This window comes from Schistocerca americana, chromosome 1, assembly GCF_021461395.2.
Source record: "Schistocerca americana isolate TAMUIC-IGC-003095 chromosome 1, iqSchAmer2.1, whole genome shotgun sequence".
In the NCBI taxonomy this organism is placed as follows: domain Eukaryota; kingdom Metazoa; phylum Arthropoda; class Insecta; order Orthoptera; family Acrididae; genus Schistocerca; species Schistocerca americana.
In genome coordinates this window covers 1198567562-1198582179 of record NC_060119.1, presented here as the reverse complement: position 1 = coordinate 1198582179, position 14618 = coordinate 1198567562, and positions in this window count along the sequence as shown.

Sequence of the window (14618 nt, the reverse complement as noted above, 5' to 3'; positions counted from 1 at the left end):
CGTACGTCCTACTGTAAAACATAAATGGCGTGCTGTTTTGGAATGACGGTGTTCTGTGTCTACATTAATCCAGGACCCACGGATCAAAACATTGATCTGGTGCCCCAGAGCTTCGCACTTGGACGAAGAAGGCCTGAACACAACCGACGGAGCGAGATGGCGCAGTGGCTAGCACACTGGACATGCATTCGGGACGACCGTGGTTCAAATCTGCGTCCAGACATCCTGATTTAGGTATTCTCTGATTTCCCAGAAACGCTCCAGGTAAAAGCCACGATGGTGTCTTTCAAAGTGCACTAGCAGTTTACAGGTCAGTCTTTGAAACGTTCTGGGCTTGTGCTCGGTCACTAACGACCTCCATGTCGACGGGACGTTAAGTCATAATCTTCCTTCCTTCAACACTGCCTTGGTCACCGTAGAAGCCACCCTAAATTCGCGTTATAAAAGGGGCAAGAGTAACCTGAACCACTGGCGCCTGCTTATTTAATTGAGAATGAAAGAAAACATTGGCATCTAAATCCAGAACTATAAGTTAGAAGGTATCTGTTCAACGAGTTTTACTGGCAGCAGAAAGAGGTTGGAGATTTCTGGATCAGACGAAGGAAAGGGTACCGAGTCTTGCTCGAAAACGTCCAAGCGCAGGTTCAGGACGACTTTGGCTGGGTGATTTCATTCTTCTAAAGGGGGATGTTTCTCCACGACACATGTGGAGGAAGGCGCAGATGGAGGGTGGTGAAGATGGAAGAGATAAAAAGATACGAGTAACGCTAATAAATTCCGAAGGGCTCATAATCTCACACCCAGTTCAGCATGACATTCCAATAGAGGTTGACCACGATGGGGGATACTGCGTGCTGATTTATTTAACTGAAGAAATTCTGACGATACTGATTACCTCTCAGTTGATCTGCGTGTTGTACACGATGTGATGTACACTTGACAGCACAAAAATCTGCCGCCAGAAATCTCAGATCAAGTTTAAGTGTGGTACATCACTGAAGTGAAGGAAATACAACGCGTCATATATTTTACCTTGGTAACAGGATGACGAGGAAATATTAATTCTAAACTTATACGGAACTGATCTTGTCAGTAACTCAGACCGGATCCAAGAAGGCATAAAATCGTTTTTATTAATAACGTATTCTGCTATTAGCTATAGGTATAGTGGATGTCAACAAAATATATTGTAAATTGTCACTGTAGCTGAATAAATAACGTGCAGTCATTATGTGTAAAGTGTTTCACGATCGAATCGATGTTAATTGGTTCTTTTTTTTTTTTTTTTTTTTTTTTTTTTTTTTTTTTTTTTTTTTGCTGTTAAAGTGTTCTAGTAGTAGAGGACAATCTTGAGGAAGATCCCAGCAGAGGGGTCGAAACATCGAACATTTTAGAAGAAACATGACGCGGCCAAATAAGCCAGAGGATTTTAACTTCAAAAGAAAAATTTTACGCAATCAGTAGTTTGTTGTCTAATAAGCCCTACATCCTATTATATGAAATATTTCGACGATGTGCAACAGCTTTCCCAACATAAGGGAGTGGCCGTGCGGTTCTAGGCACTACAGTCTGGAGCCGATCGACCGCTCCGGTCGCATGTTAGAATCCTGCCTCGGGCATGGATGTGTGTGATGTCCATAGGTTAGTTCTAGGCGACTGATGACCTCGAAGTTACGTCGCATAGTGCTCAGAGCCAAGCCCAACATAAGTTGAGACAAAATTTTAGTTACAAATCAATGAGAGCGCTTCCGGTGGAGAATGACGTACCTGAAGTCGAAAAGTTAAATTCACTCCCTCTAGTGACATATAATACAATAATACATTTGAATTATTGACAAAATTCCGTTTATATTGACTGACAGTCTACGGTGGCGGGTTGTATCTGCAAGCGCACCATTTCTTTTATACTAACCCTCAAGAAGCGACCGGATTATGGAATATCTGTGAAGGTAGCTGTACAGGGTAAGAACTGAGCAGAAGACTGACTGGAACACACCCGGTAAACAATTGCGGACTTAGGTTGCACATGCTGCTCTGAGATGAAGAGGTTGGCACAGGAGTCGAATTCGTGGTGGGCCGCGTCAAACCAGTCAGAACACTGACGACTCAAAAAAGAATTGCCAATGATGGTACAGCAGTAAAGTTACGACCATCATCACATTTCTTACAGTTTCCAGGTCAGTGTACAGGTATCACAGCCGTCTTAAGGAAGCCGAGGTACTGATCTAACGTGCGGCCATCAAGAAGAGACTTCGTGATGATTATCGTCTCTACCGATTAACATTTGCTGAGGACAATGTCAACCGTGTCTGGCTGAAGTTATATTTTCCGACGAATCGGTACCGCCCTCAATGGACGACGGTCCAGAACAAGTACGTATACAGGCCCCCAATACATCAACCAGTCATTTCGCAGTGGACGCGTATGTAGCTCGACGAGTCTCGTATACACACGTCAGCGATGGTGCAGGGGTGGTTTTGCAGAGAAGAATCGGATTTTGCTCCTTTATTGGCCAAGCATTAACTTCACTGGAACCGTACGGGCAGAGATAAAACTGGCCATGTGAGAAAACTGGACTGACCCCGCGCCAAGAACCTCTGAGGACGTTTCTTACGTCACCCTACCGGCTTCAGAGGTGATGGCCAAGAATGACAGATTCATTACTCAGCACACTGACTCCCTTACTCACCGACCGCAGACTGTCATTGAAGCTGAAAGCCTTTGGAAGGGACATTAAGTGGCAAAGAAGACACATGCTACGCCATTTTAGTCATCAGTCTTCTGACTGGTTTCGTGCAGCCCCCCGCGAATTCCTCTCCTATAGCAACGTCTTCATCTCAGAGTACATTTGCAAGCTACATCCTGGGTATATCGCAATCTCCGTCTTCCCCTACAGTTTTTACCCTCTACAGTTAGTACCATGGAAGTTATTCCCTCATGCTTTAACAGATGTCCTATAATCTAGTTCCTTCTTCGTGTCACTGTTTCCCACATATTCCTTTCCTCGCTGATTCGGCACAGAACCTCCTCATTCCTCACCTTATCAGTCCATCTAATGTTTAATATTCTTCTGTTGCACCACATCTCAAATACCTTGCTTCTATTCCCTTCTCTTTCGGTTCCCCGACAGTCCTTTTGTTACTGATATAGAAAGGTGTGCTCCAAACGACATTGTCGGAAATTTCTTCCTTAAATTAAGGCTTATGTTTGATAACTTCCTGACTATCAATACTGGTGTCAAGTTTCTCGCTTTTCTAATTTCTGTTGCTTCTCATTACTTCCGTCTTCCTTCGATTGACCCTCATTCGATTGTCTATATTCATTAGAACGTTCATTCCATTCAGCAGATCATGTACTTCTACTTCACTTTCACTCAGTATATCAATGTAATCAGCGAATCGTATCATGGATATCCTTTCACCTTGAATTTTAATCCCACTCCCGAACCTTTTGTTTCCGTTCTTGCGCTTCCACTCTTATTGTTCCCTCTCCGTTCATGTATAGATGTGTAATACCCGTTTTTTCTATAGCTTAGCCTTATTCTTCTCCGAAATTGGAATGTCTTGCACCATTTTACATTGTCGAATGCTTTTACACTTAAAAACCTCATACGAACTTGCCTTTATTTTTCATCAGTCTTGCTTCCGTTATCAGTCGCAACGTCAGAACTGCCTCTCTGTGTCTTTATCTTCTCTAAAAGCCAAACTGATCGTCATCCAACACATCCTCTGTTTTGTATAGATCGTTCTCGGACTTTTTGCCACATCCGTTCGGGGTAACCCTCGAGCTTTCGACGATTACATCCATCGTTTTCGTCACGAGCAACTGACTGTCAAAACTGCTGCTGTGGTGACCTTACTGGGTAAATCCAGTACAGATGCCGTTTCGGTAGAGACGTGGATCACGCTGAAAATAGAGGTTCCCACCGTGACCACTAGATGGCCGTGTGGATGAAGTATTAGTTTCTTCGTAATAACCACTCTGTACGTTGTTGTTTCTCGGATATTATGCAAACTGTAGTCGATATACGGAGGTGAGTACACATTTCCTTCTGAAAAAGTTTTTCCTTGTGTTCGTGTATTGTACATCAAATTGGTTTCAGACGCTTACATCAGCCATTTTTAGGATAGGAGGAGTTAATAGTGTGACTATAGTAGAGAGTAAGCCTACATATCCGCCTACTCTACACCTGCCACCGCCTTGATCTCCCTCATCCCCTGGTTGCTCCTCTCCAACCCCCCGCATTCTGCCACGCCTTCACTGTTGTGTCCCCCCTACACTCCATCTCTACACCCTTAATCTCCTTTCCCAAGGTGGCTTCCATCAACTCCCCCTCCCAGATGATGCTCTCTCTCCCTACATTTATCCCTCCTATCATCTCTGATCCTCACCTGCCCCTATTTTCCTCTGTCGTTTTCCTGGGCTCCCTATCCCCCCCCCTCTTCCATCCTGTTTTCCCCCCTACCTTCTCTCTGCCTCCCTTCTCTTCCCTGAGCTCTTTTGCTTTTCCTTCCTCTGCCTTTCCCCATTCCCTCTCACATCTGCCCTGCTCCCTCCTTCTGAGTTCTCTCCCTCTGTCGGTTCCCCCAACCCTTTCGTTTGCTCTCCTCCCCCCCTTTTTTTTATCCCTCATCTGTCCAGTTCCCCCCCCCCCATCTCCCCTTGCCTGTGGTGTGTCATCTTCGTTCCGACTTTTTAGTGCAGTGTTTCCGGTGATTGTTAAGTGTTGTGCGCCTTTTGCGAAGTGTTGCGAACGGACATCATATTGCCACTGGGTGTGATTTTTATATTTCTTGCGAACAGAAACCAGACTGTCGCCGTGTTCTTTTTTACTGCTTCTCCACTATTTTCCCCATCTGCTTCCAGTGTATTTTATTATCATCGCTCACCATTTTGTTTTATGTTTTAACTTTCCATAATTTTTCGCCGTTTTACAATTTACGTCACCGTTTTATCACCTGCTTTTATTGTTTCTAATCTTGTTATGTTTTAAAAATTCTGTAGGCTGAAGAGCAGCGTACTGAGCTGTTGTCAGCCCGCCCCCTTCAGGGGAATCGAAATCCAACAAAGGAAACAAAGAAGAATAAACCTATTTTTGACAATATTAGCCTTGAGGTACGACATCAGGAGGGTGCGGCATCTCTGCCTGACACATGGGAGAATTGCCACACAGCAATGCGGTAGCGATATCGCTATCAGATTTTACAAGTGAACTGCGAACATGATTCCTGACTTCATAAATACAAAAGTTATGTTATTTCTTACATTATTAACGTCATTGTGAATGTACACAATTCTATTATTTGCAGAAATACACGAATATTTATAACATGCCTACTCGATACAAAAGTCAGGGTACTGCCAAGAGAACTCAGTAGACAAAGGAAATTTTAAGACAAACTGTAAAAAAGTTAAAAGAAAAGGAAATCCTGGAGGAAGAAAGGCACTATTGTATTCCGGCAGGAATCTTAGAACGAAGAATGGAAGATATGGGAGAAGGCAGGTATAGCTATTTGAAAAATCAAGCCAGATTAATAATCAGTAACACTTCTAAGTTATATTTAATCAAAATAAATATTTAATAAAAATTAATCAAAACAAATATTAACGACATTTAAATAAGTATTACGTGCTATTAGTAATTTAATTCTGTTGTCAAACCGAGGATTGTTTGGACTTCGAAATCATAAGAAATTAGTTTCCCATATTAAGGCTCCTGCAACAGTTGGTTTGTGCCTGACAAGTTGAGGGTAACAAGAGTTGTACACGGAATGGCAAAGGAAATGGGACTACCAAGCAAATTCAGCAACGAATCTGGAACTACTGTTTTCGACTGGTTAAATTCTTTCCTACGTAGAAATTCAATACTGAGTATACACCGGTGTGAGGTGCTTCCCTTAACAAGAGCACCGGCAATGTGTAAAGAAATTTTTTGGTAATTTTTTTGAAGTATTGGCAGATTTATTGAAGGAAAATGATTTGAATGCTAAGCCAGAAAGGGTTTTTGACATGGATGAGTCTGGAATGCAGACAGCAACCAAGAACATCTGTGATAGCGGCAAAATGTTAGAAATCCGTTCATGTACTAACGTCAGAAGAGAAAGACTTGTTGTTCTGTTTTGTTATCCTTGCAGGCTAGTTTATGCCTTGTGTTCTGATATTTAAGGGACCAAAGAATAAGGCGGAGCTTACTGCAGATTTGCCTCCAGTTTTTGACGTTTGCATGAGGCCAAAGTCATCTTACATTAGTACAGACTGGTTCAACAAGCGGTTAACGGATCATTTCATAGAACACAAGCCATCGAGAAAGGTCCTTCTCATTTTAGACTACCACAGCTTCTTCAGACTGCTGTTGACAACGATGTGGTAATAATTTGCCTACCTAGTCACTGCACTCATGCCCTGCACCCTCTGGACGTGTCATTTTTCGGACCTCTAAAAGCATATTTCAGGAAAAAAGCTTCACCATGGGTTGCACAAAACAGTCAAAGGAAACTCACTGGATATCAATTGGCTTGAGTAACTGCTGTAGCTTGGAGTAAAACCGCATCTGTAGGAATAGCGCTTAATGGCTTTGAAGCCACAGGTATTTGTCCCTTTAACCCAAACCGAGTACCTGAACACATCTTCTCAATGCCACCCACAAATGAATCATCACCACCATCATTAACTCAACCAACTTTCAGTTCTATGGACTCCTCACTTGTTCCAGCTGATTCTTCCAGAAACTCTCCACAACGTTCCACATGTAGTACGTCACGTGATAAAATGGCTCCAACGAAACTTCTCGAGAAAATAAGCCCGATATCAAAACTTCACAAATTAACGTCAGCAAGACGAAAGCTCAGTCCAAAGCACTGACAAACGGATGCTACAAGCATTGAACAGAAGCGTGCAAAACAAAGGCAAAACGAAATTGGGGAAGAAATCAGGAGGAAAAGGTGAAAACAATATCGTCCGTCACTGCACGAGGCAGGACACGACCAGCTAAGAAGACCATCGCAGAGACTGGATAGAACCCAATAAATTCAGAAAATGTTGGTAAAATTGTTTCCTAACCACAGAAAAAGGTCACTGGATTCAGTGTGTGGGCTGCAACCAGTGACTCCATGAAACATGCTCTACATATGTGGACGTGTGTGTCGACTGTGGCAGGATAGACGCTAGGGACTGAGGTCATCAGTCCCCTAGAACTTAGAACTACTTAAACCTAACTAACCTAAGGACATCACACACATCCATGCCCGAGGCAGGATTCGAACCTGCGACCGTAGCGGTCGCGCGGTTCCAGACTGAAGCGCCTAGAACCGCTCGGCCACACTGGACGGCAGACGCTAGGGAACAATGCACTAAGAAACCATATACGTAAATTTGTACCTTGTGCTCTGTAAATGGAAATTAAAATATTATGTAAATTGATTTAGTATTCATTTGTGTGCATATAATTGTCTTTTTGTATGTTATCATGCTCAGTTATTTTAAAATTGAAAGTTTAAATTTGATATTGTTATTAATTATTTTACTTGCGGCATCTCTCCCGAGAAAAGTCCGCATGTTTACCGGGCTCCAAGGAGAGATGCCGCTCATGCAACAATTCCTTTGTTCCCTCTTTCCTGTCCGCAGCTCGTGGTCGTGCGGTAGCGTTCTCGCTTCCCACGCCCGGGTTCCCGGGTTCGATTCCCGGCGGGGCCAGGGATTTTCTCTGCCTCGTGATGACTGGGTGTTGTGTGCCGTCCTTAGGTTAGTTAGGTTTAAGTAGTTCTAAGTTCTAGGGGACTGATGACCATAGATGTTAAGTCCCGTAGTGCTCAGAGCCATTTTTCCCTCTTTCCTCCCTTTTACTGCTACAGTCGCAGGTTCGAATCCTGCCTCGGGCATGGATGTGTGTGATGTCTTTAGGTTAGTTAGGTTTAAGTAGTTCTAAGTTCTAGGGGACTGATGACCACAGAGGTTAAGTCCCTTAGTGCTCAGAGCCATTTTGAACCTCCCTTTTATTTACACTTACCGACATTTTTCTCATATGTGATCTAATGCAAACATTTTAAACTTACTCTCCATCAATTTGCAATAGTGTTTAAAGTAATTCTACCGCGATATAACGAAAGATAAATATGCAGCATCTGTACCGGATCTAAGCAGTACCCAGAGACTGCTTCTGATTGGTCGGTAATTATGGTTGGTAATTACGTAATGCTATCGCAGATGGTGTCAATTTGGCTTCCCTTCGTCCACCTTCATTTTACCGTCACGTTGATGACACGTTTATGGTCTGGCCACACGGCGTACAAGCTCTTCAGCACTTACCTTAACAAATGAACAGTATGTACCCAAACATCCAGTTCACTGGAGGGACAGTTGTAAGACTTCCATTTTTAGACGTTTAGGTAAAGAACTGTCGACGTCTCGGGCACTGACTGTACGGCAAGCCGATGCACACTGATTTATTTCTTAGCGCACAGAGTTTTCACTACCCAGTCCAGAAGAGCAAAAGTGCTTTCTGACGAGGACCACTTATTCTCAAATCAATCAGCATCCCGAAAGAACGGCTATGGATCACGTGAAATGAAGTCAGCGTTCTCCAAGAAAAAGGAAACGTGAAACGGTTGAACATTCACGTGACGAGCCATCGTTTGCATTCCTTGCCATCTGTAGCGCTAAAGCAGCAAAATAGACCGAGTCCTGGGAAGACAAGGTATAAGATCTATTCTCCGACGTCCTAAGAAGTTCAAGGAGATGCTACGCCTCTGAATCCCTGCGATTTGCATCCGTTGTGAGTATGGCAGCAGTTACATGGTCAGTCCATCCACGCCGTTTTGTGCAGAACATCAACGGAACATTAAAAACCGAGAACTGGAGAAATCTACAGCTGCTGAGCGCAGCCTCACAAAAAGGTAAAAAAGAAACATATGTACTCTTTGACGAAACAAAAGTTTTGTTCCAGCGTCCGACATATCAGGAGTCTGTAATTAAAGAGGATGCACAGATAAGAATGTGTGAGAAGATCTTCAACTTTGGCAACGGTTATAATCTTAGATGTGCATGGAAGTGCAGAAAAGAGCCAGAGACATACATTGCAATATCTACGCTACGGCGGGAGCGGTGGTACCACCAGCGGACACGTTGACACCATCTGCAACAGCATTACGCAAATAGTGACCGATCAGAAGGCGTCTGTGGGCTGTATAAGGCCACCACAGCAGCAGTTTTCAGTTGCTCCTGACGAAGGTAATCGTCGAAAGTTAGAGCTTTTACCCTGAACTGACGTGGCAAGAAGGGGGTAATTATCCCCACGATGGGAACCACTACCTTAAAATGTGACATAAATGTCAACTTGATACATTTGTCAGTACCGAAAAAGTGGTCGTAACAGGCAGACAATAAACAAAGTGATTCTGTAAGCATTCCGTTGTTACCGTCTGAGGGACGGAAACCTGATAACGAATAATGTCGGGACGTACTGGAATCACGGTGTTCTGTTTCAGTAGTAAACACCTAAAAATCGCTGGACCGTTGACATGATATTTGAATAATGAATGAAAGTCTAAGAGGGAGGAACCTAGAGGGACTATAGAGAAAAGTTTGGCAGTCTGAGTCCATGGTGAATGCCCCGCAGTCCAGTGCTAGGAACGCAGCAACACAAAAAAGTAAGTTTGAGCATAAGATAAAAATATGTTGACGTTAACAAAATAAACACGTCAATACTCACCCAGGAGACATGACGCCAAATGTCATGTTACATCGACTAGAGAGTCCACAAGTTTCTTTAGTCATGGAACTGATGATTAGATGATCGGTGATTAGAACAGATACGTTTCACAGACTGTTCTAAACAGTTCCACAAAATTTCTGCTGAATTAAGGTAGGGTCCCATAGGATGCCTGAATCTACGTCAGACCAGGAATATACGAGTATGCTTTCAACACTGCGGACTTAAGTATTTTCACCGTGGCAGAAGGGAGTGTCCACAGCAAACTCATCATCAAGATGTATAAATAAGGGCGACAGTTGGTCAACGACACGTTTCAGACAAACATACTGATTCATGTCTATTGTAAACTGATACAGTAGCCTCAAGTCAAGATACGATATAAATGCTAGGAACGCCAGAGAACTGGTTGGTGACGCACGCTATGTGATAAAAAGTATCCAGACACTTCCAAAAACATCAGGTGCACTGTACTGCCACCTATTGCCAGGTACTCCATATCAGCGACTTCAGTAGTCATTAAACACCGTAAAAGAGCAGAATGGGGCGCTTCGCGGAACTCAAGGGCTTCGAACTTGATCACTTGTGCCATACGTCTGCACGCGAGATTTCCACACTCCTAAACATCCCTAGGTCCACTGTTTCCGACGTGATAGTGAAGTGGAAACGTGAAAGGACACGTACAGTATAAAATCGTACAGGCCGACCTCGTCTGTGGACTGACAGAGACCGCTGACAGATGAAGAGGGTCGTAATGTGTAATACGCAGACATTTATCCATACCATCACACAGGAATTCATAACTTCATCAGGATCCACTGCAAGTACTATGACAGTTAGGCAGGAGGATTTCATTGCCGAGCGGCTGCTCATAAGCCACACTTCACGCTGGTAAATATCAAACGACGCCTCGTTTGGTGTAAGGAGCGTAAACATTGGACGATTGAACAGTGGAAAAACGTTGTGTGGAGTGACGAATCACGGTACACAATGTGGCGAGACGATGGCAGGGTGTGGGTATCGCGAATGTTTGAAGCACCTTCTTGCTTCCTACTGTTGAAGAGCAATTCGGGGATGGCGACTGCATCTTTCAACACGATCGAGCACCTGTTCATAATGCACGGCTTGTGGCCTAGTGGTTACACGACAATAACATCCCTGTAATGGACTAGCCTGCACAGAGTCCTGGCCTGAATCCTATAGAAAACCTATAGGATGTTTTGGATCGCCGACTTCGTGCCAGGCCTCACCGACCGACATCAATACCTCTCCACAGTGCAGAACTCCGTGGATAATGGGCTGTTTATTCCTCAAGAAACCTTCCAGCACCTGACTGAACGTATGCCTGCGAGAGTGGAAGCTGTCATCAATGCTAAGGGTGGACCAAACCCACATTGAAAACGAGCATTATTGATGGATTGCGCCACAAACTTGTGAGTCATTTTCAGCCAGGTGTCCAGATACTTTTGATCACACAGTGTAGATGTAAGTTAGTGTCGGTGTCTTCGAATTGCTGTGTTCGTAGTTCCTTGGTGCGTCGCGAGATGGCGCGGGTTCCTTATGCCCCGGTTTTAAGTAACTGCGCATGAGCGATACGGGAGTGGAGTAAATTAGCCACAACGTCTTCGGCGTCGACGAATTGCATGTTAACATGACAACAGCCAACTTGAAACGCCGGAGGATTTTTCAGTTTGGAGCTGGCTATTCGTTTCTTTCGTGACGTTTCCACTGCTGGCCTGTAATGTTTCCAGGAGGTGGATCCAGTTTCAGATCCTGCCACAAAAGTAGTTCACCGAGGTGTTCCTTCCATGACATCGTTGTGGCAATTATCACCATCACGTAGAGGAAGTTAACGTTGAGCTTTGTGTCTGCTGAGTTAGATCTTTGCGGGGCGTAGTTGTACCGAAGCGAGTTGACAAACTAATCGCGTGGGCGAATCTTGATAGTGCTCCTGCGAAGTCTATTGCCCCATATTTGTGTGTCGATGAAACTTGCTTCTATTTTTAATGTTTAGAAGTGAGGTGCCAAATTCTGTGGTGCAATATGTTAAATTTATGCGTTCCTTTTATACAAGGTTGTTCCCGAAAACTTCACTTTCTTTTGAACTGGTTGAGGTGGCCGTTGACTGGGTTAAGGGTTTCGCCTTATGGTGTCTTTGGTGGAAATGGGTTGTCACGAGTGTTGAATTTATTTAACGACGCTAGTTCACCAGTTTTAGTTTCCTAGGTACAGGCTGCCTATCAGGTTAACTGCGACTCAATGAGGCAAAGGGCCTTTGTAGTCAACCGAGACACTGTATCACTGATATGGTAAATTGATTCATGTTGTTGATTTGTGGAAAAGATGCAACTCTGGTACTGTTGCTTAAATTACACTAGCTGAGTATCCGGCGTTGCCTGGGTATCTACATCTACATATACAGGGTGAGGCACCTAACGTTACCGCTGGATATATTTCGTAAACCACATCAAATACTGACGAACCGATTCCACAGACCGAACGTGAGGAGAGGGGCTAGTGTAATTGTTTAATACAAACCATACAAAAACGCACGGAAGTATGTTTTTTAACACAAACCTAGGTTTTTTGAAAATGAAACACATTAGTTTTGTTAGAGCATCAGAACATATAAACAAATACGTAATCAGTGCCGTTTGTTGCATTGTAAAATGTTAATTACATCCGGAGATACTGTAACCTAAAGTTGACGCTTGAGTACCACTCCTCCGCTGTTCGATCGTGTGTATCGGAGAGCACTGGAACATACACCGCGTTTCTACAGAATGACCTGCCAACGTTGCTCGAAAATGTCCCACTGGAAACGCGTCGACGTATGTGGTATCAGCATGATGGTGCACCTGCACATTCCGCAATTAACACTAGGCTGACCCTTGACAGGATGTTCGACAGGCGTTTCATAGGACGTGGATGACGCATAAATTGGCCAGCCCGTTCTCCTGATCTTACGCCTCTGGACTTCTTTCTGTGGGGTACTTTAAAGGAGAATGTGTACCGTGATGTGCCTACAACCCCAGAGGATATGAAACAACGTATTGTGGCACCCTGCGGCGGCATTACTCCAGATGTACTACGGCGTGTACGACATTCATTACGCCAGAAATTGCAATTGTGTGCAGCAAATGATGGCCACCACATTGAACATCTATTGGCCTTACACGTCGGGACACACTCTATTCCACTCCGTAATTGAAAACGGAAACCACGTGTGTACGTGTACCTCACCCCTCATGGTAATGTACATGTGCGTCAGTGAAAAAGACCAATAAAAAGGTGTTAGCATGTGGACGTAATGTTCTGTTCCAGTCTCTTCTGCACCTAAGGTCCATCACCGTTCCCTTTGGATCCCTACGTAATTCGGTGCTCTCCGATACACACGATCGAACAGCGGAGGAGTGGTACTCAAGCGTCAACTTTAGGTTACAATATCTCCGGATGTAATTAACATTTTACAATGCAACAAACGGCACTGATTACGTATTTGTTTATATGTTCAGATGTGTTAACAAAACTAACGGGGTTCCATTTCGAAAAACGTAGGTTTGTGTTAAAAAACATACTTACGTGCATTTTTGTATGGTTTGTATTAAACAATTACACTAGCCCCTCTCCTCACGTTCGGTCTGTGGAATCGGTTCGTCAGTATTTGCTGTGGTTTACGAAATATATCCAGCGGTAACGTTAGGTGACTCACCCTGTATACGCCGCTAGCCACCAAGCGGAGTGTGGTGGAGGGCACAATTCGCGCCAGTCATGTTTCCCCCTCTCTGTTCCACTCGAGGACCGCGCGAAGGAAAAACAACTGTCTGGACGCCTCAGCACGAGCTTTTATTTCCCTTATCTTTGAATAGTGATCATTACGCGATATGAAAGTTGGTGGTAATAATATATACTCTACATCCTCGTTGAAGATCAGATTTCGGAATTTAGTGAGCAACTCCTTCTGTTTAGCGCGCCGTCTATCTGCAAGTGTGCCCCACTTAAAACTTTATATGAGATTTATAACGCTCTCGCGATGGCTAAATGTACCAGTCACGTATCTTGCCGCTCGTTTTTGGACCTTCTCAATCTCTTGAATCAGACCCAACTGGTATGGGTCCCATACAGACGAACAATACTCCAAAACCGGATAAACTATCGTATTGTAAGCTATTTCCTTTGTTGAAGGACAGCATTACTTCAGGATTCTACTAATAAACCACAGTCTAGAGTTCACCTTACCCCTTACTTGTATAATCTGATCATTCCATTTGAAATAATTTCGAATAGTCGCACCCAGATACTTGATGGATGTTATCGCTTCCAAAAACTGGGCATTTATTTTGTACTCGTACATTAATGGGCATTTTTGCCTTGTTATACGAAGTGGGTTACGCTTACTAATATTGAGAGATATCTGCCAGTCATTACACCACGCATTAATTGTCTGCAAATCCTCATTGGTTTGTTCACAACTTTCGTGTGATGCTTCTTTCCTGTAGACTACAGCATCATCGGCAAACGGTCTAATGCCGCTGTCAGTACCATCAACCAGTCGTTTATGTAAATCGTAAAAAGCAGAGGACCTATGCAGTTATTCAAATCTTATCTCTGCATTAAATCTCCTTCTTTGACCTCCCTTTCTGCCCATGTCCTCTACCACTTCTTTCTGTTCACCTTCTCCACCTCTACCCCTCCCCTCTCTGTCCACTTCGTCCTGTCCCTCCCTCTGTCAATCTGCACCTCTTCCCTCTTTCTGTCCATCTTTTCCTCGCCCTCTTTCCATTTCCGCCATCGCATGTCTTTACTCCTCCACTTATCTTGGCCCATCTCCTCCTCCCCTCTATACTCATCTCCTCTCACCTCCTCTCTCTGTCCATCTTCTCCTCCCCGTCTACCTCCTCATCTCCTCTTT